Source organism: Zalophus californianus, chromosome 3, assembly GCF_009762305.2.
Source record: "Zalophus californianus isolate mZalCal1 chromosome 3, mZalCal1.pri.v2, whole genome shotgun sequence".
Lineage (NCBI taxonomy): Eukaryota > Metazoa > Chordata > Mammalia > Carnivora > Otariidae > Zalophus > Zalophus californianus.
In genome coordinates, this window is record NC_045597.1 from 62,205,817 (window position 1) to 62,229,342 (window position 23,526).

The window sequence follows — 23,526 nt, forward strand, 5'->3', positions numbered from 1 at the left end:
CATAATGCTGTAATACATCAGATCTCTTTTGAGGAGCCTCAATAATATACCAGTCTCAGAGTTCTTTAGGGTTTTAAGGGTTTGGAAGAACCCCAGTTTTGTACTGCTTTCCACTGTGGGAATGCTGATAGAAATAAAAATTAAGCTTAAATTGTAGATGAGCTAATGAAATAGCTCCTTTTTAGTTAGTACTTATTTTGTACTAGATGGTAAGGGCATATCTAATTCTAATTCTAATTCTTATTCCAGCCATATAAAGTAGATGATGTTGATATTCCCCTTCTTTAAAGTGGAAATCAAGGCTTAGATATTTCCGGTAATACAGTTAATAAAAAAGGATAGGCTGGAATCAAATCCATGTCTGTCTGTTTCCAAGGCTCTTAGTTTCAAGTGTTGTACTACCTTCAGTTTTGTAATTCTGGTCTTCAATAAAATGAAAGCACTCTTCTCTCTGCTTTCATCATCCATTTGAGCAAAATCACCCACCATAACATAATCCCGCAACATGGAACACAGCTCTTGGGAGCTTAGAAAAATGAAGAGTGTTTATTTTATTATGAATTGGTATTTATACTTATACATTTAAAGTTCTTAAATCTTGAACTAGTCTGGACGGAATATCTGGAAATGTGGATAATGTCATTTTGACAGGTGTGTTACACGTTGATTTCTATTTTTGTTAATGAAAGGATGAGGTTGAAGTGGTTATTATTTGTTCAGTGGCCCAAAGTTGTGAGAGGACTAGACCTCTTCATCACTTGTTCTTGGTAATCTTAGGCTTACACTCTAGTTTCCATTCCCTCCAGATATGTTCACATATGGTACACCTCCTTTGTTGTGCCATGTGTGGCATAGTATACTCATGCTTTCCTTGCTTAGGAAAATCTGAAATTAAAAATTAAATACTGTTAGTTTTGCTTTCTTAGTATTCAGCATTGTTACTTGACTCTTCTGTTTTCAGATCATGATTCCTTTTCCTCCTAACAAGTCCTTTGACATTTTTTTCCTTGTTCCTTCATCCAAACGTAAGTTAGGACCACAGAGATGCTGGCCTGTTGAGGCTTGTGTGCGGGGCTCTGTGTCTCTACTGGCTTGCACTTTGTCTCCCACCTGGCTCTTGCGTACCGGGGACATGTTACTTGGTCTTCTCCTTTTCTGTCAGAAGAATCTGTGGTCTGTGGTGATGTCACCTTTCTTTTTAGTGGTAAACATTTTTAATAACCTTTCACCTTTTCAATTCCCTTATTCATTAGGGATAGATGGTTCCCTAAAATACAATTTCTCTTCCTATTATCCCATTTGGATTCCATGCACAGATTCTAATTGAAGTATGCATGCAAAGATGAATACTTTTGTATAGTATTTTAAAAATCTGGGGGCGCTTGGGTGGCTCAGTCAGTTGAGCGTTTGCCTTTGGCTTGGGTCATGATCCCAGGGTCCTGGTTGGAGCCTGCTTCTCCCTCTGCCTGCAGCTCCCCCTGCTCGTGCTCTCTCTCTCTTTCTCTCTCTCTGACAAATAAATAAATAAAGTCTTAAAAAAAATCTGTTTGTTTTTTTTTTGAAAGTTATTTGGATTCAGCAAGGTGGGTAGGGAATGTCTGTGTATGTGTTTGCACGTTAGGGTTCTAGAGCAGAAGGGATATAACTTGAAAAAAAGAACACCTGAAAAACTCAGAATTTGTCTTGTGTTTCCTGTATCAATCAACCAACCACTACCAGTTAATTGCAGTTGGACCTGGAGGTTAGTTGCTACATTTCCCACATAACCCCCCTGCCCCCAGACCCCCATCCAGACTATTAAATAGTGCCAGTTTATTCTTTTCATTCCTTGGGTCTCTTATAGGTCTTAATTTTATTGTGCTTCTTTGCCTCTGCATCCACTCCAGCTCACTACTGATCTGTCCTGTCCTTCAGCACAGAAACAAAGCTTCATCTTTCCCCACTGTATTTCAGGCTGGTTCTGTTCTGTGGTAGCTTCTAACACTTACCTCGTATAATAAGTAACATTCCTTATCGTAGGCTTTTGGTACCATCAAGTGTCTCTATATTACAAAATGCCCTTTCTGCTACTCCTGCTTATGATTTTACCGATAGACTTCTTGTCCTAACCCATGTGCATTTTGCCCTATACCGAGCCTCTTCGTCTGAAATATTGTTTCCCCATCTCTTCATTAGACCTACATTGTCTCATCCTCAGGACTCATTTCCTTCTCAAGAACTTTCTAGAGGTACCTGTTTTGATTCTTGTTTTTATCAATTAAATTTCCATCTCTCTCCTTCATACTTCTTCAAACATTAGCGTCTTTGTAGAGCTCTCTTGAGAGAGCTCAGCATGGTCTACTGAAGACATTTGTGTTCCATTCAAGTAAATATTCCAAATAACACTTCTGAATTCAGAAAGAAGGCCTTTTTCCTTTCCCTTTCCACCCCATGTGTGATTTTATCAGCAAATTCTGCCCTCTCTACCTTCAAAGTATGTTCAGATTTCCTTCCCACATCTCACCTCCTCTATTCCTGGCCTCTGGTCCAAGCCGTATGATTTCTCACCAGTTGCTTGCTGTGTCTCCTAACTGGTTTCCCACCTCTGCCTTTGCTTCCTGTCAGCCTGGCTCCCTCAGTGGAAAAGCTGAAGATTCCTCCAGTGGCCTATGAGACTCCCATGACCTGATCCCCCAGTCATTTCTCTGACCTCATTTCCCTCTCCTTGGTGTCCTTCTGATCACATTGACCTCCTTGCAGGCCAGGCATTCTCCTGCCCCTGGGCTTTGGCATCATCCTTCGCCCCGTTTTCTAACGCTCTTCTCCAGGTATCTTCCTTTACTGCACCTCCGTTACTCAGATGTTAGCTTTTCTGTGTGACTTTCTCTGACCACTTTGCTGATAATCGTAGCCTCCCCCATTCCCAGTACATTCCCCAGCATTGTCCTCTGTGCTTTATTTTTTATGGTGGCATGTATTGTCACCTGACCCACTGCATGTATTCTGCTTGTCTGTCTGCCCTCTAGAGCATGGGCATCATGAAGGCAAGCATTTTCTGTTATGCTCATACCTTTGAACCCAGCACATAGTAGGTGCCCAGCAACTGTTTGTTGCATGAATATACCTTTTTCTATACCTCTGAGTTCACTGTGTGCCTTCTGTCTCACTGGGGTGATTGGGGTGGTCTTTGGGAGCATCCACTTGTTCTGTGTCATAATGCTTTCTGGAGCTTTTGAAACCCCTCCTCACCTGTGCATTGTTTGGTCTCCTTGCTCCTTAAAACTGGTTGTCGTGTCAAGCTAGGAAGGAATGAGGTTCTCAGGAGAACCTGTATAAACAGTGTGTGTTAAATAACTACTTTATACAAAGTTTAAATCTAAGCAAGCTCTGGATAAGGGTCTGAGAGGGTCTTTGTGCTCTGTAGGTTAGTACTCGGCTTTCGTTCTTTCCTTTCTGCCCTGACTTTCTGGTTCGTGTTTGTCCACATAGTCTAAATGTTTTCTGCTGGAAGGCTGGCCACCAGAAAAGGGGTGTGTTGCTGTACTTGCAGTCTTCCTTGGCAGGGCTTGGGGCCTGGGACCTGGGTCTTCCATCGAGTGCACAGCACTGAAATTCCTCCAGCATCATTCTCTGTAACAAAACCCTCTACATGAAGATTTGCTCTCAGGAGCCCTCTGTGCCTTAGTTTTCGAAAAGTGTGGGGGGCTGACTGTATTTTTAAGTCTTTTACAATTCCAGTGACCTTGAGTCACGTAGGCCACTCTGGGTAGCATGTTCAGATGAATTACATGTGGTGCCATCCTACTGCAGGATTGTGCTGCTTTGAAATGGAGGGCCACATTCCCAGCAGTGCTCTCGTCTTTCTAAAGCAGGCTTAGGGCGCCTGGGTGGCTCAGATGGTTAAGCGTCTGCTTTTGGCTCAGGTCATGATCCCAGAGTCCTGGGATCGAGTCCCGCATCAGGCTCCCTGCTCTGCGGGGAGCCTGCTTCTCCCTCTCCCTCTGCCTCTCTCTCTCTGACTCTCATGAATAAATAAATAAAACATTAAAAAAAATTAAAAAAAAAATAAAGTAGGCTTAGCTCATGGTCGGCACATATTCTGATGGTTAAATGTATCTAGCCTCAAAATTTTTAGCCACTGGAGGAGATGGGTACAGTAGAGCCCAGGTACACAGCAAACAGTTTGGTATTTAGAAGCACCCTGGCATGGCTGGGTGCACGCGCACATAACCAACTACTGGCGCTGTTAGTGCCCAGGGACTTTTCCAACATTCGTCTCCATATTAAATTTTGTTCTTATTCCTGAAACAGAGTGGCCACTGAAATCAGGAACTAGACTGCTGGAAAATACCTTTGGAAACCACTGTGTTGCATGGTAGAGGAAAGGCAACTGCCAGTTCAAATGCTGGGTTGGATGCTAGGGTTTTTTTTTTTTTTTTTTTCCTCCCCTCTCTCTTCAAAGTGGGGCTTTGATTTACTTTCTCTTCTGTCTGTTAAAGCTCTTCACAGACTCTTAGAAAAATGAGCCATTTAATGGTGCCAGCCATTAGGGTGCAACTTGAAATCCTGTGAGCGCCATCCTGGCAGTCCTGGTCGCTGGGCTCTGATGAAGACTACAGAACTGAAAAGGTGGGGCTGCCAGGCGGTCCATCAGATGGTTCTGGTGTGGTCCACACTCATGTTTGTTCAAGTGACCTGAATGTGCTTCGTCTTTGGGGACCTGCTTTAAATGCAGATGCTAATGCCCCATAATCACCCACTAAACGCAACCTAGTGAGAGCCAGGAAATTCAAATTCATAGTGCCTGTGACTTGGCCACATTGCCCACACACATATCAAGGTCTTAAATCAGAGAGACTACCATATACAGTAACACTCAAATTGCAGATGGGACTGGAGTTGCTGTTGCTGTGGGAACTGCAACTTTGAAGTTCCAGACTTTGATGTGATTAAAGTCTCAGACTTAAAGTCCCTCTGTGTGTGGTAACCTTTTTTTTTTTTTTTTTAACACCAAACTGAAAATAAAAATTGATTTAGATTGGCGATGGGTTGGAGAAGCAGCTTGTAAAGGGAGGAGGCCTCTTGCAAACCACATGTAACTGTGTCACATTCTTACGTGCCTAAGGAAGAGAGAGATGACAGGCCACTGACCTTTTTCACTCTTTCTTCTAGCCATTTGTTCCTCACACCCCGCCCCCAACACACGGGCCCTCTCCTCACCAAAAGAGGACACTTTTGACTTTGCTGTGTTTCACTGACCTAGTGATCATCCTAATGGAGAAATAAGAGTTTATGTGTATTAGCTGTTTGTTTTAACAAAGATCCCGGGGTTCAGATACTTGGGATCATCTGGTCGGTTTCTTAAAATTGTGGCTGGTTAAAGTTTACTTCTTTGACTTCACGTTGCTGAGGAAAGGAATATGGGAAAGCAGAGTTTGTGGGTCATTTGCTCTTTAAAACGTTGCCATTAAAATTCTAGATCACCTGATACCAGTAATGGAATTGACTTTAAAAAAAAATTTTTGTGCCTAGGACCTTAAAACATCTCAGCCACAGAATTGTAGGGTCAACTTTGTTTTTAAAAGAAATTTCCTTAGGTATGCTTGCACTTGTGTATGTACTTTGTGTGTGTGTGTGTAACACACACGCATATATATCAAGAATCCCTTCTATTTTTAAGGTTGAAACCCTGAGGTGTCATCCTGGTACTTCAATTTTATAGATTCATAGAGACCCTCTAACATTCTTTGCCCTCATTAATGGCACGTTCTCTTAATATTTAAGTGTCTGTAATGTCCTGTGCACCTGTCCTGCTCTGTCCCCTTTGAGCTTTATAGAACCCATGTGAGAGGTGGTGAAGCCCAGATTTTGTGGATGAGACTCAAGGTCTCCATGGTGTGACTGCTGAAAAACGCAGGATGAAGAGTGGGAACTCCCAAGTGCAGTTCTTGGCCAGGCCTCGAAGAGTCTACTGACTGTCTTTGGGGTAATTCCTGCAGGAAGGCAGGGCAAAATTTAGCCCCCTGGTTCGTGTGTTTTTTTTTTTCTCCCCCAGTATTGATAATACTATAGCTGTGATAGGAGTGAGATAACAAGGCTCATGAGAGGACATAGCTTGTGCCTTTCAAAGCTCTTGAAAATGAGAACAACACACCCAAATATGCCTTCTGCTGTTTGCCTTTCTCATGGTTAGGGACATAGGGAGAGTCAGGTGAGGAGGGAATGGACGGTAAGTCAGTGGGAACGTTGGCAGGTTTTCCTACCTAGAGCACCCTTTCAAGAGGAGATGGGATGATGGCTTCACTTTCTTAATGTAAACAGCAGAGCTGTGCATTCTTTGTATTCGGATGTATTATACACTGAGAGCCTTCTATAATTCTAAATTTATTTGTCATATCCTAAAGTATGTATGTACCTAATATTGGCTGCCATTTTGGATAACAAGATTGCATTCTGAAGTGGTGTCATCGGTGGTCTCTGGAACCCGTAAGGGAGTTATGGGTTCTAGTCATTCTCTTCTGTGGGAATACAATGAATTTAAGTAGCAGGACAGAACAAACTCATTGTTCCTAGAATGTCCTGCTCACTCATTGTAGTTATTTTATCTGCAGACAAGATGGGCTTATGGTTTTATATGCAGTGTACATGTCATCGGGGAAGCATTTATTTTGGCGAAGGTGTCCCTTTCCCGCTGACTTTTAGTTGAGAGGTTGCGGTAGTCAAGACTTTGGGTTCTGGAATGTATGTATATATTTGTGTATACATAAATGTAGTTTTATCACACCTGGCAACCTTAACAAATGGTGGTGAAATATTTTGGCTTTCTTTTAACAGTATTATCATGTGGTTGACAGTTTAAATAAGCAGCACTTTATCTTGATGAAGCGAATGCATTTAATTGGTTATCTTGGCCCACCAGGGTGTTTGTTGGTCAAAAATTTAATTTTCTTTCTGGGTGTTTATATTATTTTTCCTTCTAGATGTTTGTGAGGTGTTGTTTTTATAGCTTATGTGGAAAACATGCTTTTTCTTTTTTAAAGTGGATTGTAGTGTAGAGCTTTGTTAATAAAAAAATTAAAATAAAAATGGTAAGGCGGAATGACTTAGTTATTTTTATATTTTCCTGTAAAAACAGCCTCAGTTAAGTGAGCCACAATGAGCCATGATGTATTTCCTCCATCAGGATGGAAAATAAGCCATTTATTATTTCAGGTCTGACTCACAGTGAACCTGCTGACACTGGGATGTTTTAAAATCATAATCATAAGGAACAGGTTAGGGCAGAAACTTGGACGCTGGGCCTAGGATTACCTGCTTATTATAATGTTTTACAACTTGGATGCTTTAGGTTTTCTGGCACAATGTCCTAAACCTCATACACTAAACACCCCCTTGTTGTACAATTATTGCTTGCTGGTTTTAGATGGTGCCAAATAGATGCCTCATCATAATTACCCTTTTTTAATTTCACTGTTTTACACACACACACACACACACACACACACACACACACACACACACACACGTTGTTCTCTCCTCTCCCTTCCCCCAGTGTGCTCATCTCTTTCCCCACTCGGGATGTCCTCGGTTAATAAGGACTGGGGAGTGAGAGATGTGGCCCAGGGTGCGACACAGTGATTGCAAAGAAAGCCAGCTATAGTGGATACAGTTACTATGTGGTAATAGATGTGCTTCTTTATCAATATATTAAAATAACAGGATCTTCTGGTGAGTCATCATAATTCTGAGGTGACTCATTTACAAGTAAATATTTTGAATTTTGATAGCAACTCTAATGTGAAGATACCAAATTTCCATTGGTGCCAAAGTCACAGGTACTGCTAATACTATGTTATTAGCATTGCAAATCATGCTAAATTTCAGTGAGAGGTTAAAAAAAAGTGCATGTCAGTTTGTTGCCCCCCAGTTACCACATCCCTTGCGTTCTCCGTGTTAAATTTGGCTTCGAGGGATTCCCCCCCCCCCGAATATCTGAGTAGCTTTCATTTTCTAAAGGAGATCACGAACTCGTTTGACATAAAAAATAGATGCCTTCAAACCTGTATTTTTTTGTGCTGTTGCATAAATGGACTCACAGGTGCCAGGACCCGGGTGTAATTCTATACATACTCCAGGCATATAATGTGTATACTGATACATGAACTTGGAAATTACATCCTTTCGAAAGGAAGTATGTCCTCATTTTGTAGACAGAAAGAAGAATAAAGAAAGGAGACACATTAACCTTGTCATGATAACCAGAAGGAGAAATCAGCAGTAGGTTTCTAGTTTGGTATTTCACCCTCCAGATGAGTATTGAATAGAGTGTTCTGTGGGTCTAAACGTAATTTTATTTCAAGTCTACTTAGCTTCAAAAATTACAAATGATAACTATAATTAATTAAGCTATGGTAGTTTTAACAACATTGAACTGTGTGCTGGAATAAGAGATGGCTAAATTGAAGGGCATTTACATGGGCCTTATTGTTTAATGTTATCTTGATTTGGAGGCCCTTTAAAAATATCAGAATTCAGTGTATTTTAACCTTTATCATAGTTGAGGGTTTTAAAGCAGTCTTTTAAAAGTCTTTAGTACCTGTGCTGAAAGATGGATGTACTCCCTTCCCATCATAGGAGCTGAGAATTATTTTTAATAAATTAGCTGTGATTGTGACAAATCTTACTGCTTTGAAGGGGAAAGAAGGCATTTTATGAGGTGATACTGACAGGATACGTTTTTCTCCCACTCTCACAATACCTACCTTAAGAATCAGTAAAACATTTGGAGATGGCACTGTAATTTGGAGACCTGTTCCTTTCTGCAGATAATTAAAATAAAAGATGACCCTGAGGAATTAGTAAAATGGAAATAAAAAAGAGTAAAGTAATTGCTACTTTAACAGCAAGTTGATATTCTAAGGGGATATAGCCGTGACAGGTAACCATAAGTATGCATTTTTGACTTGAAGGATAAGACAGTGATCAGTCATCTTTTGTGGCATAACAAGCAACCTCAAAATCTTGGTGTCACATACCTACCAAGCATTTATTTCTTGTTCATGTGTATGAAGTTAGCCACATGGGAACAGTTGGGACCAACAATTCTATTTACCACAAATGCTAAAAATGTTAGCAGCTGAAGGAAGCATTTGGTTATGAGATTATATGGTGGCTTTTGTCATTTCCCATGCTCCAAGAAAGACCAGTTCAGGTGTTCATGTGACTGTGGACTGAATTTAACACATCACAGAGGACATGTTACTATCAGGTAGGGGGTGAGCTGAGATTTAGATTCTAAATCTGGTTCAGCTGTTTACCTGTTGGAGGACCCTAGGCACTTCATGTAATTTGTCTCTGCCTTGGACCACTTTGTTTTGTAAAATGAAGATGTTTCATTCCCTATCTGTATGAACAGGTTTTGTTTATTGTCACCTCCAGTCAACCTTTATGTTGCCATGTATTGGAAAGGTGTAAAACATTAGGAAATGCTTAAGAGCAACAGATAGGATTTTATAGCCAAAGGAGGTTAAGTAGTGGACAAGAATAAAAGCATTGAATGTATGGGGATTGATAATTTATGTGTATTGTACTAAGTAGTGTGGAATAGTGACTGCTGAATGCTGTATTGGGGGCTGTAGAATCCTCCAGTAGGATCTAAGTTCCTTGAGAGTGGAGACAGTGCTTTACTTTAGCATTCATTCATAGTGCCTAGTACAGTGCCTGACATGTAGTAGAGCACATTTGGAACAAATGAAGGTTGTAAGAAGCCCCAAATGGGAAGCTCATGGAAGTATAGCTTAAAAGTGTTTCCAAGAATGATGTGTGTTTTCTGGTGCTCCTATTTACCTCTGGGGATTTGGAATGTTACAGTAGTCCAAGGATTGTAACACTGATGTAGACATCATATACTCTTTGATTCCTTGCTATTTTTGCACATTTTGTTAAGTACTCAGCATGGTCCCCCAGTTTTCCAGGTGTTGCAGAGTTGCAATACCATGTGCCTCTTTCTGTAACAGAGGCCTGGACAAGGCACAAGGGAGAGACATGGCAGGAGGCAGCAGTGACCTCTGGTCAGGAGGGATACGGAGACCCTCTAGGAAGCACAAAATGGCACAGTATGTTTCGGTAGCCCACACACAAAGTCAGAAGGATGAGAGGCAGAGTGAGACAAGGCTGCAGAGAGGCAGGCAGGGTCAGATCTGAGAACCTTGCATGACTTGATCTTTACCTGATGGTACCTGTACCTTGATCTTTACCTTTCCAGCCTGGAAAGGAAAGCCACCAAGGGGTTTTTAAGCAGGGTCAGGATGGGATCAGATTTTAGAAAGTGGAGAACAGGGGTGCCTGGGTGGCTCAGTCATTAAGCGTCTGCCTTCGGCTCAGGTCATGATCCCAGGGTCCTGGGACTGAGCCACGCATCGGGCTCCCTGCTCAGCCAGGAGCCTGCTTCTCCCTCTCCCGTTCCCCCTGCTTGTGTTTCTGTCTGTGTCAAATAAATAAAATCTTTAAAAAAAAAAAAGAAAGTGGGGAACAGGGATGGCACTGAAGTTGGATGGTGGGGACACAGGACCCTCAGGTAACAGTATGGCTTGGGGAGAACAGAGGGACAGGCGGACACCTGGCAGGTAGTCTGGCATGAACATCCACTTCCATAGCCCTGCCCTTCTAAAAAACAACACATGATGTGCAGTCATTTAAAACCCCTTTTTCATAAGCTAACAGAAACTGGTGTACTACTTCTGAGTACTCTTCATAAGCTGACAGAAGCTGGTGTACTACTTCTGAGTAGTATTTCAAGGACTATTGCTAGTCCTTGAAATAGTCTGTTTTAAGTTAGACAGCTTCAGGTGACAGGATGGGTGTGGTATAGTCTCAGTGTTGAAGAATGTTATAACCTCACTTTGGTAGATTGTCAACTTGGTATGTTTGAAACCTCCTTGGTCACTAGAGTGATGGGTGTTATTTTTGATCTTCAGTTTTTACATTTGCTTTATCTTGCTATCAGACATTTGGAAAACTTGTTTTTGTAGTGTTTTGGTTAAGTAGACATGCCTTTCAGTAAATTCCTCTGTATTATTGTGTCAGGGTATCTTTTCTATTCCAGATTTGTTGATATTTTTATTATTATTGATAATTTTATGATTTATCCACTCATGCACATCTTCTAGATTATTAGGTTCATCCTTAACCAGCTTTAAACACTTGTCAGCTGGTGTGAAGAGGCATCTTTGAGTGGTTAGTGTTGTCAGTATTGGTATAATTTGTGGTGTCCTGCCACACATTAGTCGGTCACATTTGCTAGCCCTGCATCTTCACTGATCACCAGTGGTGGTGTTCCTTCCCTTTGTGCAGTTGCCAATGATTTTGTCTAGAAAAACATGGGCATTAAAAAAAACTGTAGTACCAGCTGAAGATAAATAACTCTCCATTGGTGTTTAAAATTTTTTTTTATATTACTTCTGTGAATTCTCTTTTACATTAAACATGTACATTGATTATGCATCTTCTCATTGAACCCCAAGGGATTTGTATTAATGAGTTTTATGCTTTGAACTTAAAAATTTTTTCTTGTCCTCATAAGTGAGACTGGGGAGAAAAAGGGTTTTTCATATTTCCTTTGAGAGCTTTTCTTTTAAGTACCTATTTTGAGAATTTCTCAGTTGTACAGCAGGCCTAATTTTTTTGCAGATGACTAGTTTCAATACCAGAGAATAGATCCACTGTCCCTTGGTTGTTCACTTCCCAGTTCCTTCACTCAGATTCACCTTCATGAAGTTAAGGAGAGGACACATAACCTACAGCCAAGATGTAGGTTGCTTAAGTCTGTTGTAGCTAGTTTAAAAAAGTTTAAAAAATTTAATTTGTTCCTATGATGATGGGACTGAAAATAAAACCAGAATGCTTGTCTTTTGTGAAAGTTTACATGAATTTTTCTGTGTGTGATTTCAACCAATGCCTCTTCGCTCAGAAAGTTATATATATAATTTCATTAACAACATATGTACTTCCAGGGACGCCTGGGTGGCTCAGTTGGTTAAGCGTCTGCCTTTGGCTCAGGTTATGATCTCAGGGTCCTGGAATCGAGTCCCGCATCGGGCTCCTTGCTCGGTGGGGAGTCTGCTGTTTCCCCCTGCTTGTGCGCTTTCTCTGTCTCTGACAAATAAATAAATAAAATCTTAAAAAAAATGTACTTCCATAGAGTTCCAGTTACCTTTTTTTTTTTTTTTAAAGATTTTATTTTTAAGTAATCTCTGCACCCCACGTGGGACTTGAATTCATAACCCTGAGATCAGGAGTCACATGCTCTATGGACTGAGCCAGCCAGGCACCAACCTTATTTTCAATCATAAATCTTACAGTTTGTTTTTGGATTACATAACCGGTCTGAACTGAGGATCTTTGATGGTATATCCATTTCACGGTATTTATCAAGTGAAGATTTTTTTTAAAAGATTTTTATTCATTTGAGAGAGAGAGTGCACTTGCATGAGTGGTGGAGGAGAGGGAGAAGGAGAAGCAGAAGCCGACTCCCCGCTGAGCAGGGAGTCTACCACGGGGATGCAGGGCTCAATCCCAGGACCCTGGGGTCATGACCTGAGCCTAAGGCAGACGCTTAACCATCTGAGCCACCCAGGTGCCCCTCAAGTCAAGATGTTAATGATAAAACTGTGCTTGTACAAAGATACTTAGTTATTGCTTTATCTTTTTCAAAAGAACAACATAGCAAGAGTAACATCTTATAAAACATGTGCCCAAAAGTGCCAGTCTGACCAAAAAAAGCCGTTTAACCACTGAGAATTGTAATAAGAATTCTGAAATGGGGTTACAGTGCAGTATCGTGTTTAATGTATTGGGCAGTTCAGAAGATTCATTTGTTCAGATTTACTTGGAGACTTGAGAACTAATTTGGCTTTAAATTTGTATTTATAATTTTAAAAATGTGATCATTAAAGAAAATTTGAAAAATGGGAAAGTCTGCTTTATTTCTTTAATGAAACATCTGAATGTTTTAGCAATGGTTCTGCTTTCTGTGCATTATGTTTTAAAAATCACTGCTTAATGCTGTGTATAAAACTTGCCAACTTGCTTTTGATTAATAGAGTAAGTTCATTCAGGGAATAATGTAAAATATCATTGGCAGCATAACTGGAAGTGGCTCACAGATAAAAATTAGCTTCAAGTCAACAGCTAAATTACTCTTTTCATATTATCTATTGTCCTCATTTAGAGAAAAGAAGCATGCTTCATCGTAGGGATTCTTATTTAATATCTCCTAAAGGCTGGGCTTTAGCAAACCCAATTTATCATTTGTCATCTGCTAGAAGTTACAGTCTGTGAAGGGGGAGATGAATGCAGAGCAGGCAAACAGAGGGGAATTGACTTATAATCTGTGCCTGTGGGATAATTTTATACACAGACTGGACATGGCTCAGGCTCATGTTTTCAGACATCATTCCTGTGCAGGTATTGATCTCAGATTTTCCCTTCAGTTTTTATTGGTAGTAGATTTCTTGAAGAAGGATGGATCACTGTTGATTGGTTGTTAATCATCTAGAATTTGTTATGATTAGGGAGTCTAAATAAAATATTGGATCTGTTAGATCTGATTTGGTCAGAAATTTGAGTGCTTAGTTTCATGGATTGCCTTTTAATCATCATTGGTGATATGCAAATTGAGCTAGAGTCTTGAATATGAGAAGTACCTTAGGAGTAAATTAGACAGTTTGGAAGCTCCATTAACTCTTTCGGAGTACTGGGCTGCTATTTAGTCTACCCAAACAATAATTTACTAAGTTTAGCATACCCAGACAGTAATTTGCAAAGTAATACCTTGAAGATGCTAGAAAGAGTTAATGAAGCTTCTGAAGTACCTTGGGTTTTCTTGGAGAACCTGTTTCAGCGTTTACAGTGGTTGTACTTGAGAAAAAGTGTCTTTAAATTGAATGCCTATTGCAGGAATTGTTGCTAAATTATGCTCCGATCTTTTTTTTTTAATCCAACTCCCACCCTATCCTCGGCCCTCTTTTGCATTCTGAGCAAGGGTTTGCGAGGGTTCAGTCCTGTGGTTTCTGTTCTCACTGGGTTCGGCTAGGTGAGAACAAACACACGGTTTCTGGAGACCCATTTAGTTCTTGCTGTCTTGCTCACCTCCCGTATTTTTCCGGTATCTACCTCTCTACATCTTTCTCCGAGCTTTAGTCTAATTTTCAGCCAGCTGGTGACCACATGGTGTTAAACTCACCTTCCTCCCTAAAACCACTTTCCCTTACTGCCTACATTATATTTTGAATAGCATTCACCACCATTCTCTCAAGAGTCTCATTCTGGAGCTATGGAGAAAACTGTCAAGTGTCAGGATGAAACTCCTTGGGAGTTTTGCCTCTCTCCTTCCCTGTGGCACTCACCATCTCCTATTTGGACCTCTACATTGGGCTTGCTGCCTCCAGTTTCCTTTTTCCTCACTCTACCCTGGACAGGCTACCATAACATATTTCTTGACATGTCACTTTAATTATATCCTTTATCTCAAACACCTTCAGACACACTCTGCTGGCGTTCCAGGCCACTCACCATCTGAAAGGCCCATCTTTCCAGCTTCCTTTCCTACAGACTCCTCTCTCTACCAGTCCACCTTCCATACAGTAAGACACTCTCCTGCCTCCTATAGTTGTTTTATTCATTCTCCACTCCCAGCAGGACATGCCCTTTTCCCTGTCCACACTGATTCATCTGGAACTATTCAGTGGAAGAAGTCAGGCTCAAAAAGGTACATTCTGCACAATTCCATTTGTATGAATTTCCGTAAACAAGCAAAACTCTGGTGTGTGTGTGGTAGAAGTCACAATAGTGGTTACCTGTGGGGAAGGGGCTGCTGACTGGGTGGGGCATAAGAGAGCCTCCTGCTAGGGTTCTGGAAATGATTCAGGGGTGGGCGGTGGTGACATGAGGTGAACAAATGTAAAAATTCGTATAGCCGTACACAGCAGGTATCAGCTCTTGGTTTGATGTAAATTAAACCTCAATAAAGTATAGACTAAAACAGTGCCCACCTTCTGTGGGCTCTGATAGGCTTAAATTCGATAATGTGTTTAAAATGCCGAGCATAGAAACTGGCACATGGGGAAAAATCCCCATGCTGCAGTTGAACAGTTGTCTTTCTCCTTCTGAATTGTGGAACAGATTTCCCCAACAAGACTAATTTGCAAATAATTTGACCTTGAAGACCTTTTTTTGTATTCCATTCTTAACTTGAATCTTTTATTGCCATGTTTATTGCTAAATTGATATTGATTTAATGTGGATACCTGCTTGCATTTTTTAGTGTACACTTTTTGATGGTCAATAGAAATAGTGGCCAATGTGGTGTTATGGAAAGCTTGTAATAGTTTTAATGTTTCTTTTCCCCCCAAAACATTGCGCACATCAAAAGAAGAATTTTGAGTTTGTTTTAAAAGTATTTTACGCAAACTTAACTTTAGAGTTATTTCCCTGAGTATTCTTGTTACTAGGGAAGCATCCATAAATGGGACTTAGGGGAAGGCATATTACATCTCAGTGTAGGAAGACTTTCTTAGCAGAGCTGTTAAAATGGGCTTAAATGATTTTTAAATAATAAATGTCTTGCAGAATGGTGGTTAACAAACTTTAATGTGTGTATGAATCCCCTGGGGATCTTGTACAAATGTAGGTTCTGACTCAGGTCTGGGGTGAAGCCTAAGGTCCTGCATTTGCAACCAGCTTTCAGGTGCTGCTGTGGGTCCCTGAACTACACTTGGAATAGCACAGAATGAGTGACATTATGGAGGGCAAAGCAAGAACAACTTAGTTCATAAAAACTGCTTCACCAGTTTGGGTGAATAGTGACCGTGTGAGCCATATTTGTGTAAATATTCCCGAAAGAATCCATTCAAGAAAGTACTGACTCTTCTTTTAAAGTTTCAGTGTTATGTGATTTTTTTTTTCATGCTAGGGGGCCAGACTGGCTTATTTCATTAATTTGTTTTTGTTCCTTCTTGAAAATAATGTTGTATTAGTTGAAAGGGTCATGAATTCAATCAATTTTTAGGGAAAGAAATTTAAAAATAACTTGGAATCTTTTGTGACTGCCCCTCCTTAAAAATAAAGTAAAATAAAAAACCAGAAAAACTGAACTAAATACCACTGGCAAGACACAGTCCTTCCCCATTTGTCACCATATTCCATGAACAGTACTTGACAAAATAACCACCACTGTGCGGTATGCCATTTAAAGAGCCATTTTCACTACTTCATGTTCTCCCTCTCACTGCGGGTAGATTTCCATTCCCCTCTCTGAACTGGGACCTCCTTTATTCCGTTCCTCCGTCTTGCTTGTCATATTCTTGACTCAGTAGAGGATGATTTTATACCCTGTCAGACTTTAACATCTGTCAGGCTATGATTTGAGACTGAGAAAAACCCAGGTTACAAATTGCAGATGAGGTCCAGCTCTTTGATGTTGGGAGAGCAGTGCTGTCTGAGGGCTTGTCCCCGGAGCAGCGCCCGCCAGCCCGCTTCTAGGCTGCCTGCAATTTCAGGGCAACAGGAAGAATGCTCCTCTGCCTGCTGGCTCCTGGGCACATTCCTTTCTGTTTGGGACTGAAGTACACGCACGCATTATTAAATTACTTAATGAAGATTTTGTAGCACACCTCTAATACCTTTGAAAAGGCCCTTTGAGCACAAGAAGGGTGTGTGGGCAGAGGGGGTGGGAGGAGACGGGGAGAGAGAGAGATTTCACACTGGTGAACAGGGTCCTCCGCCATCCTCCCGAGGCATGTGAGTGCTTCAAGGCTGGCTGCTGCTTTTCGGCCCTGAATTGGCAGAAGGGACCAACGCAAGCTCAAGGGAAGGTTCTTTATAGGGCAGGACCCATTACCGAGGGGAAAATGCAGGGTTTTGGCTTCAACCTTGATGCAGCGTTGCCATTTACATTCTGACACAGGAGACCTTGTTTAAATTTTTTTAAAAAAAGATTTTATTTATTTGACAGAGACAGAGAGCACAAGCAGGGGGAGGGGCAGAGGGAGAAGTAGGATCCCCGCTGAGCCAAGGCTCCAGGATCACGACCTGAGTGGAAGGCAGGTGATTAACCTATGAGCCACCCAGGCGCCCAGGAGACCTTGTTTAAAACTATGATTAAGGGCCTCCAGGTGGTAGGCTGTGGTTTACAGACCCTGATAACTTAGAGGGGTGCAGCTCACATTGATAAAAGTGGGCTCCAGTGGTCTCTGTCAGAATCGAATGTAATTGAATTATGTAGATGGTTCCAATAACAAAGATGATTCACCTCCCTGCCACCTTCTTACTGGGGAGATCTCTTAGAGACTAAGAGAACACAGAAAGGCTGGGTGGTCATGAACTTGTCTCTTGTATTAAACTCTGTGAGATTTTATCTGTAGTAATAAGAATAGTAATCCCAAATACACAGGGTTATTGTTGGGATTGATTGAGATAATATGTTTGGAAGACTATGGACCTTAAAGTATTAATCACACACACACACTTGTAAATAATGGTCTTCCAGGGTTTTGCTTTGTGTAAATAGTCCTGCCCACGTGATCAGTACTAAATTGGCAGAAAAAAAGCAGCCCATTCCTGCTTACACCGTGCTGGGGGAGTACTTTGGGATGCTGTGCTTGTCTTCAGACAGAATGAGGCTAACTTGAGGGAAGACAGCGAAGGATTAGTGAGTGATGAGATGGCATAGGGGACAGTGAAGAGAACGGTTGTACGTATTGCAGACTTTCTTTCCTGAATACCTCAGTGCTTAGATGATTACAAAGAAAGAATTATGTGGTGTTTAAAAAGTGGGTGTGACTTACATGTGTTGCTGGCTTGGAATGTAAGCCGGCTGAGAACGGAGCCTACCAGGGATTGTATGTATGTATGTATGTATGTATGTATGTATTTATTTTTAAAGATTTTATTTATTTATTCACGAGAGACAGAGAGAGAGAGGGAGAGAGAAGCAGAGGGAGAAGCAGGCTCCCAAGGAGCAGGGAGCCCGATGTGGGACTCGATCCCAGGACCCTGGGATCATGACCTGAGCCGAAGGCAGACGCTTAACCATCTGAGCCACCCAGGCGCCCTACCAGGGATTGTATTTAGCACGATGCGAATTGGGATTGGTTGGCTCGGTTGGAGAAGGTGGCCCTGACCGTAACAGTGATAATCTTGCCCTTGAACCTCACTGGGCCAACCACTGAGCTGCTAAAGAGCTCAAAGTACATGATCTTACTGGAACCTTAGGTGGCTATTGTCCTCATTTCATAGTGGAGGAAACAGAAAGGTTAAGTCATTTACCTAAGGTGGTATAACTAGTAACTGGCACACATTTGAGTAAAGATTTCTAAAGAAAGCCACATTGCTTCCTAAGGCTAGGTTTTAAAATTTTATTCCTCAAATATGGATTAGCCCACAAAGACTTTAAGGTAGTCCTGGTAGTCTTCAGAAGGGTTACGTTTTCACTAAGGTACATGAGACCATGGATAGAAATGGTAATACTAATAATAATTTTGTACCTGGATTAGAACAACCCAGCTCCATTGTCTTGGCCCAGGCTTTCCAGTGGATTGTCAGAATGAAAGCCTCAGTACTCCTGTAAAACAAGACAGTGCCCATTTGAGAGCAAATGGGCATTAATCTTCTTTTCTGTAAGGAAAGATGAGTTTTCATGCAAATGAACACTGGGTCCATTTGGCCCCTCAAGAGGAATTAAATCAGATTCCATAACTATCAGCCTTTACTGTCCTTTGTTGTAAGACAAAACACATAGACTATTGCTATTCCTCACTGAGCCCAGAGTAAATTCTGTTGTATTAGATAATCACAGTGCTATTATACTTAATTGGACTTAAACTCCTTCCTCCCCCCCCCCCCAAATTATGTTCACATTTCTACAGAGCCTTTCAATCACCAGAAGGAGAAGAACTCAAATGTCACTGTATTGTAGCTAGCAGACCAAGTTGTGAAATAAACATACCTTGAAATGTGACTTTCATACCTCATGTTTTTTATGGCCTTGATACTTAAAGTATGGTTCATGGGTGGGGTTGATGGCATCAGCATCACCAGGGAGCTTGTTAGAATCTCAGTCTTGGTCCCAGGCATACTGGATCAGAATCTGCCTTTTGACAAGGTCCTAGGTGATTCCTATGCATTTCAAGTATGAGAAGCACTGATTTTTATGGTACTCATCCCCCTCCAAGTTAATAGTTAAGCTTATTGAATGGAAGCTTTTTTCTTCTCTACAAAGCTCATTTCAAGTATAAAATTTTATATTTTAGAGCCAGGCCCTAAGGAATAGAAATGTCAGGTTTGGCTGTTTAGCATCAAGGGGCATCTTGCCATTTCTAGCAAAGTGTGAATTATTTATTAAACCTTTTAATCCATCTCAGTTTTTCTATACTGTCTTTGTATTCCGTTTGTAATGCAGAGCTAGTGGGGTGTTCCTTTATTTGGGGGAGAGGAGTTAATCTTGGCCTCTTGAGAGTATACAAATCTCAGCCAGGTTACAAACAAAAAATCTCATGTCGATCCCACTGAAGAGAGAAGCCCATTAACCAGACGTCATAGCCAGATGGCTCCTCCTTCAGCTGCGCATCTTTTCTCCTGCCTCCCTCTTGTGCGCTTCCTTAGAGGGGAGCGTGAGGCAAGAAGAAAGGTGCTCTGTCTCTTCATTTATTGTCTATGCATCCTGCCCTCTCAGCAGGTGACCTGGGCCTGACTCCTGTCACTTACTGGCTTTGTAACCATGGCCTCCGTTTCCTCACCCCCAAAATGAAGGTGTTGGGATTCCCACACTCTGGAGAGCCTCATTTTTACCCTCTCCGGCCAGCTCTTCGTGACCCGTGGCCACTACTGTCCAAGCTTCTGACACGTCTTCTTTCTTCTCTCTTCATTCTTCTCCACCCCTGCTGCCCTGCCTTCTGCTAGGCTCTTTCTTCTCTCTCAGACAAACTTCAGAATAGCCTAGAAGTGATCAGTGTGGGGTTTTTGTGCACTGTCGAGGAGGGAGATTCCATATTCAAGGACTGAGAGTTGAACTTGTGAATTTATTTGAATTCATATTAAGTCTCCACTTGATGATTATACAGTTCTCTTGGAAGTGCTTCAAGCAGAAGCACCCTTTATGAAATAATACCTCTCCCCCTCCTATTTTTAGGAGGTTAAGTTTTTTAAATTCAGAAAAAGCAAATCTTGGATCATTTTAGTATTAACTGTGGGTTGTTGTCAAGCCAGCCCTTGTGTAAGGGGACCTCATTAAGCAGTGCTCTATAATGGTGACAGGGCGGCTTAAAATATCTTAAGTAAATGTAAATGGTCTCAGAGCCAGTAGTTGAGTTTCACTTGAAAGCCAATGAAACATCTAATTAAGGAGTAAAGGATGTCAGAAGGATCCAAAGGCCTGAATTTTTGTTATGTTGCGGTAGATTTTACTGGAAGCCAGAGGATTCTTTATATGATAAATTTGGGGGAAATAAAGCAAATAACAAGAAACTATAATTTCCCTTTTCTTTACTTGTGGTATAAATAGAACCGGCTCATAGGTCAGAATGTTCAGTAGTTTGTATATACTTACTACCAGGGTTCAAATTTGAACGTGAAATATTTTTTAAGATGGGGGGAAGGGCAGGGGAGAGAGAGAAAGAATCTTAAGCAGGCTCCATGCCCAGCGCAGAGCCCCATGGGGCTCGATCCAAGGACCCTGAAATCATGACCTGAGCTGAAATCAAGAGTTGGACGCCTAACTGACTGAGCCACCCAGACGCCTCAAACTTAAAATATTTTTTAAGCACACTCTACGGTGGTAAAAGCTTTTCTTTACAACATGTATAATTATCTTGCAAAGCTTTTTTTTAACATTACATAAGGAGAAAACAGTAACATCTTGGAATGATTGTAAACTGGCACTTAAGACCCTGGAAGTGAACTGTTTTCTAATTACTGTATTATATGTGTGACTCGAGATTCCATACTCCTCCTCCTTCAGTCTTTGATTTTAAATAGTCTTATTCAAAATGCTTCCTTCTATTCTTGAGGCATAGTTGATACTTTAGCAGTGTTCAGTTTTATATACATAATTGTGTAGGCTGTGAAATTATTGCTTAATTAGATTGGTACTATCATAAGCTATGTACCTTTTAATTATGTTTAATAATGTGAGACCCAGAAATGCCCCCTCTATGCTCCTTTAATATTTCATGGCAGGACAGTAGGGGTGCACCATCACTGTAAAGTAAGAAAAGGGACTGGAAAATGGGAATTGGGGTTACTGAAACTGGAAACAGAGTAACTTGTAGATTCTTTCTGGTGATGAAAAGTTTGGTTTCTTGACTCTGCTAAGTCCTTCAGAAGGACAAACAAGGGTAAGACAGAGTGTTGGTCCTTCAGGAGCTCACATTCAAGGCAGAGCTCAGCTGATCTTACAGTTCTAGTCATTGAATTGGAGCTATTCAGAAAATGTCCCTGAGGCATGTAGAAACCCGGCATCCTTCTGTCAGCCTTTCTTCTGCCTTGCTTTCACTGCTGTTCAAAAAGCGAACGTTCTTTGTTCTGGATCTTTGAAATATGGATTGATTTGTTGCTTTTCAGAATTTAAGATAACTCCCTGAAAGCTACTGCAGGCCTGATTCATTAAGCAAATTGCAGACAGGAAGCAACTTTCTCTGTATCCTGAGTTTTGATAGGTCCCCCCCCCCCCCCCCACGGAGGACCAGGTACACAGGCTCTCAAATTAATTTGGTGTTGAGTCATCTGAGAGCGGTTGGAGGGGGAGGTGAGAGTAGCATGAGGTTTAAATGAGATGGGCATTGCACATTATGATGTCCCCAGCGTGGAAGAGTAATACGTACATAGTGTTATTGGATGGAAGATGTCAGTCTCCGAGCATTCAGCAAGCCTAATCATTTATTTCATTTAATCTACTTGCAAAGTCTTAACTTATTTATTGACCTATAGCAACCAAGAATTTTGAGTCATCTTCGCTATATTTTTAAGTTATGTGCATTCCCCAGGAGATACACAACCAGCAGGTTGTGGGGACAGTATGAGGAGTAAGAGAGATTGAGTAACACCAGCCATTACCACAGTGGTACGCACAGCCTCTTGGGTTTTGTTTTGTTTTTTTTAGTGTTGCTAGCCCTGTTTTTTTTTTTTAATATGACCATTTATGTGCAGTGTTAGAACTGTGAAAATAAACTATGGTGAATAAAAATCATAATAGAGGCTGCCATTGTTGGAGGACCAGAAGACCTCACCATTTCAGGTGTCTGAATAATGCTGGATCAACTGGAAAAGAACGCAAGGAAACGTTCAGGAGTGATAGAAGTGTCCTCTTCTTGATTGGGCTGGTGATCCAGGGGGTATGCAATTGCCAAACTCAACCATCTCTTAAGATCTGTGCATTTAATTTACTATAAATTGTACCTTCTCCCAAATAGGGAACACTTCATGAATTTGTGTTTTATCCTTGCACAGGGGTCATGCTAATCTTCTCCGTATTGTTCCAATATTAGTATATGTACTGCTGAAACAAGTAGAGTATAACCTCTTGTTACTTGAAATTTTAAAGTTTTTTCCCCCATAGAAGACTTAAACAATACAATGATTGGAAAGATGATGCAGCTACTCTTCGAAATATCTGTAATGATTTTGACTTAAGGTAAAATATATATTGAAGGGGGCACCTGGGTGGCTCAAGTCAGTTGGCTCAGGTCATGATCCCAGAGTCCTGGGATTGAGCCTTGCGTCGGACTCTCTGCTCCGCGGGGAGCCTGCTTCTCTCTCTCCCTCTGCTAAATCTAAAAAAGATTTTAAAATCTTTAAAAAAAAATGTGCTTTGGAACCTCTTATCAAAAGTAGAATTTTACAAAAGTCATTGAAGGAAAAGGCCTTCATTATCAGATGTCTTCATTCTGAGATTCACCAGGGCAAGATTCATGTTTTTGTAGAAAACTCCTGTTTCTTTTGGAGCTCTCAAAGAGATAAAAAGTAACACATCCGGGATGAAAAGTATTTTAAATTTAGTGTCATATATGAATTCCTACATCAGTGACCATGTCAAGAATATGCAGAGACTGGGTGCCTGGGTGGCTCAGTTGGTTAAGCGACTGCCTTTGGCTCAGGTCATGATCCTGGAGTCCCTGGATCGAGTCCCGCATCGGGCTCCCTCCTCGGGGAGTCTGCTTCTCCCTCTGACCTTCCTCCCTCTCGTGCTCTCTCTCTACCATTCTCTCTCTCTCTCAATAAATAAATTAAAAAAAATCTTAAAAAAAAAAAAAGAATATGCAGAGACTTTTCTCGCCATATCTCCTTCTTATTCATGGAGTCACCGTTTACTTAATACCTAACACATAGGCCTGGGGGCTGGAGACCCAGCAGTACAAAACACTCACAAAATTCATACCCATGTGGAGTTTACAATCCCAACAGGAGAGATAGATAATGATTAGCTAAGTGTAATGTGAAGTATATTATGGTGATAAATGTTTTGGAAAAAGTTAAGCAAGTGGGGCCCCTGGGTGG

At 41.1% G+C, this 23,526-nt stretch overlaps 1 protein-coding gene and 1 non-coding gene across 2 annotated transcripts in view; one reads left to right on the top strand and one right to left on the bottom strand.

Moving 5' to 3' along the window:
• FOXO1 (forkhead box O1) overlaps nt 1-23,526 on the top strand; it is a 92,604-nt gene that overhangs the window by 37,142 nt on the left and 31,936 nt on the right. The gene's annotated exons all lie outside the window — the stretch shown is intronic.
• Nucleotides 22,435-22,541, bottom strand: LOC113921110. The gene has a single exon (XR_003519518.1). It is a non-coding gene; the product is annotated as a U6 spliceosomal RNA (small nuclear RNA).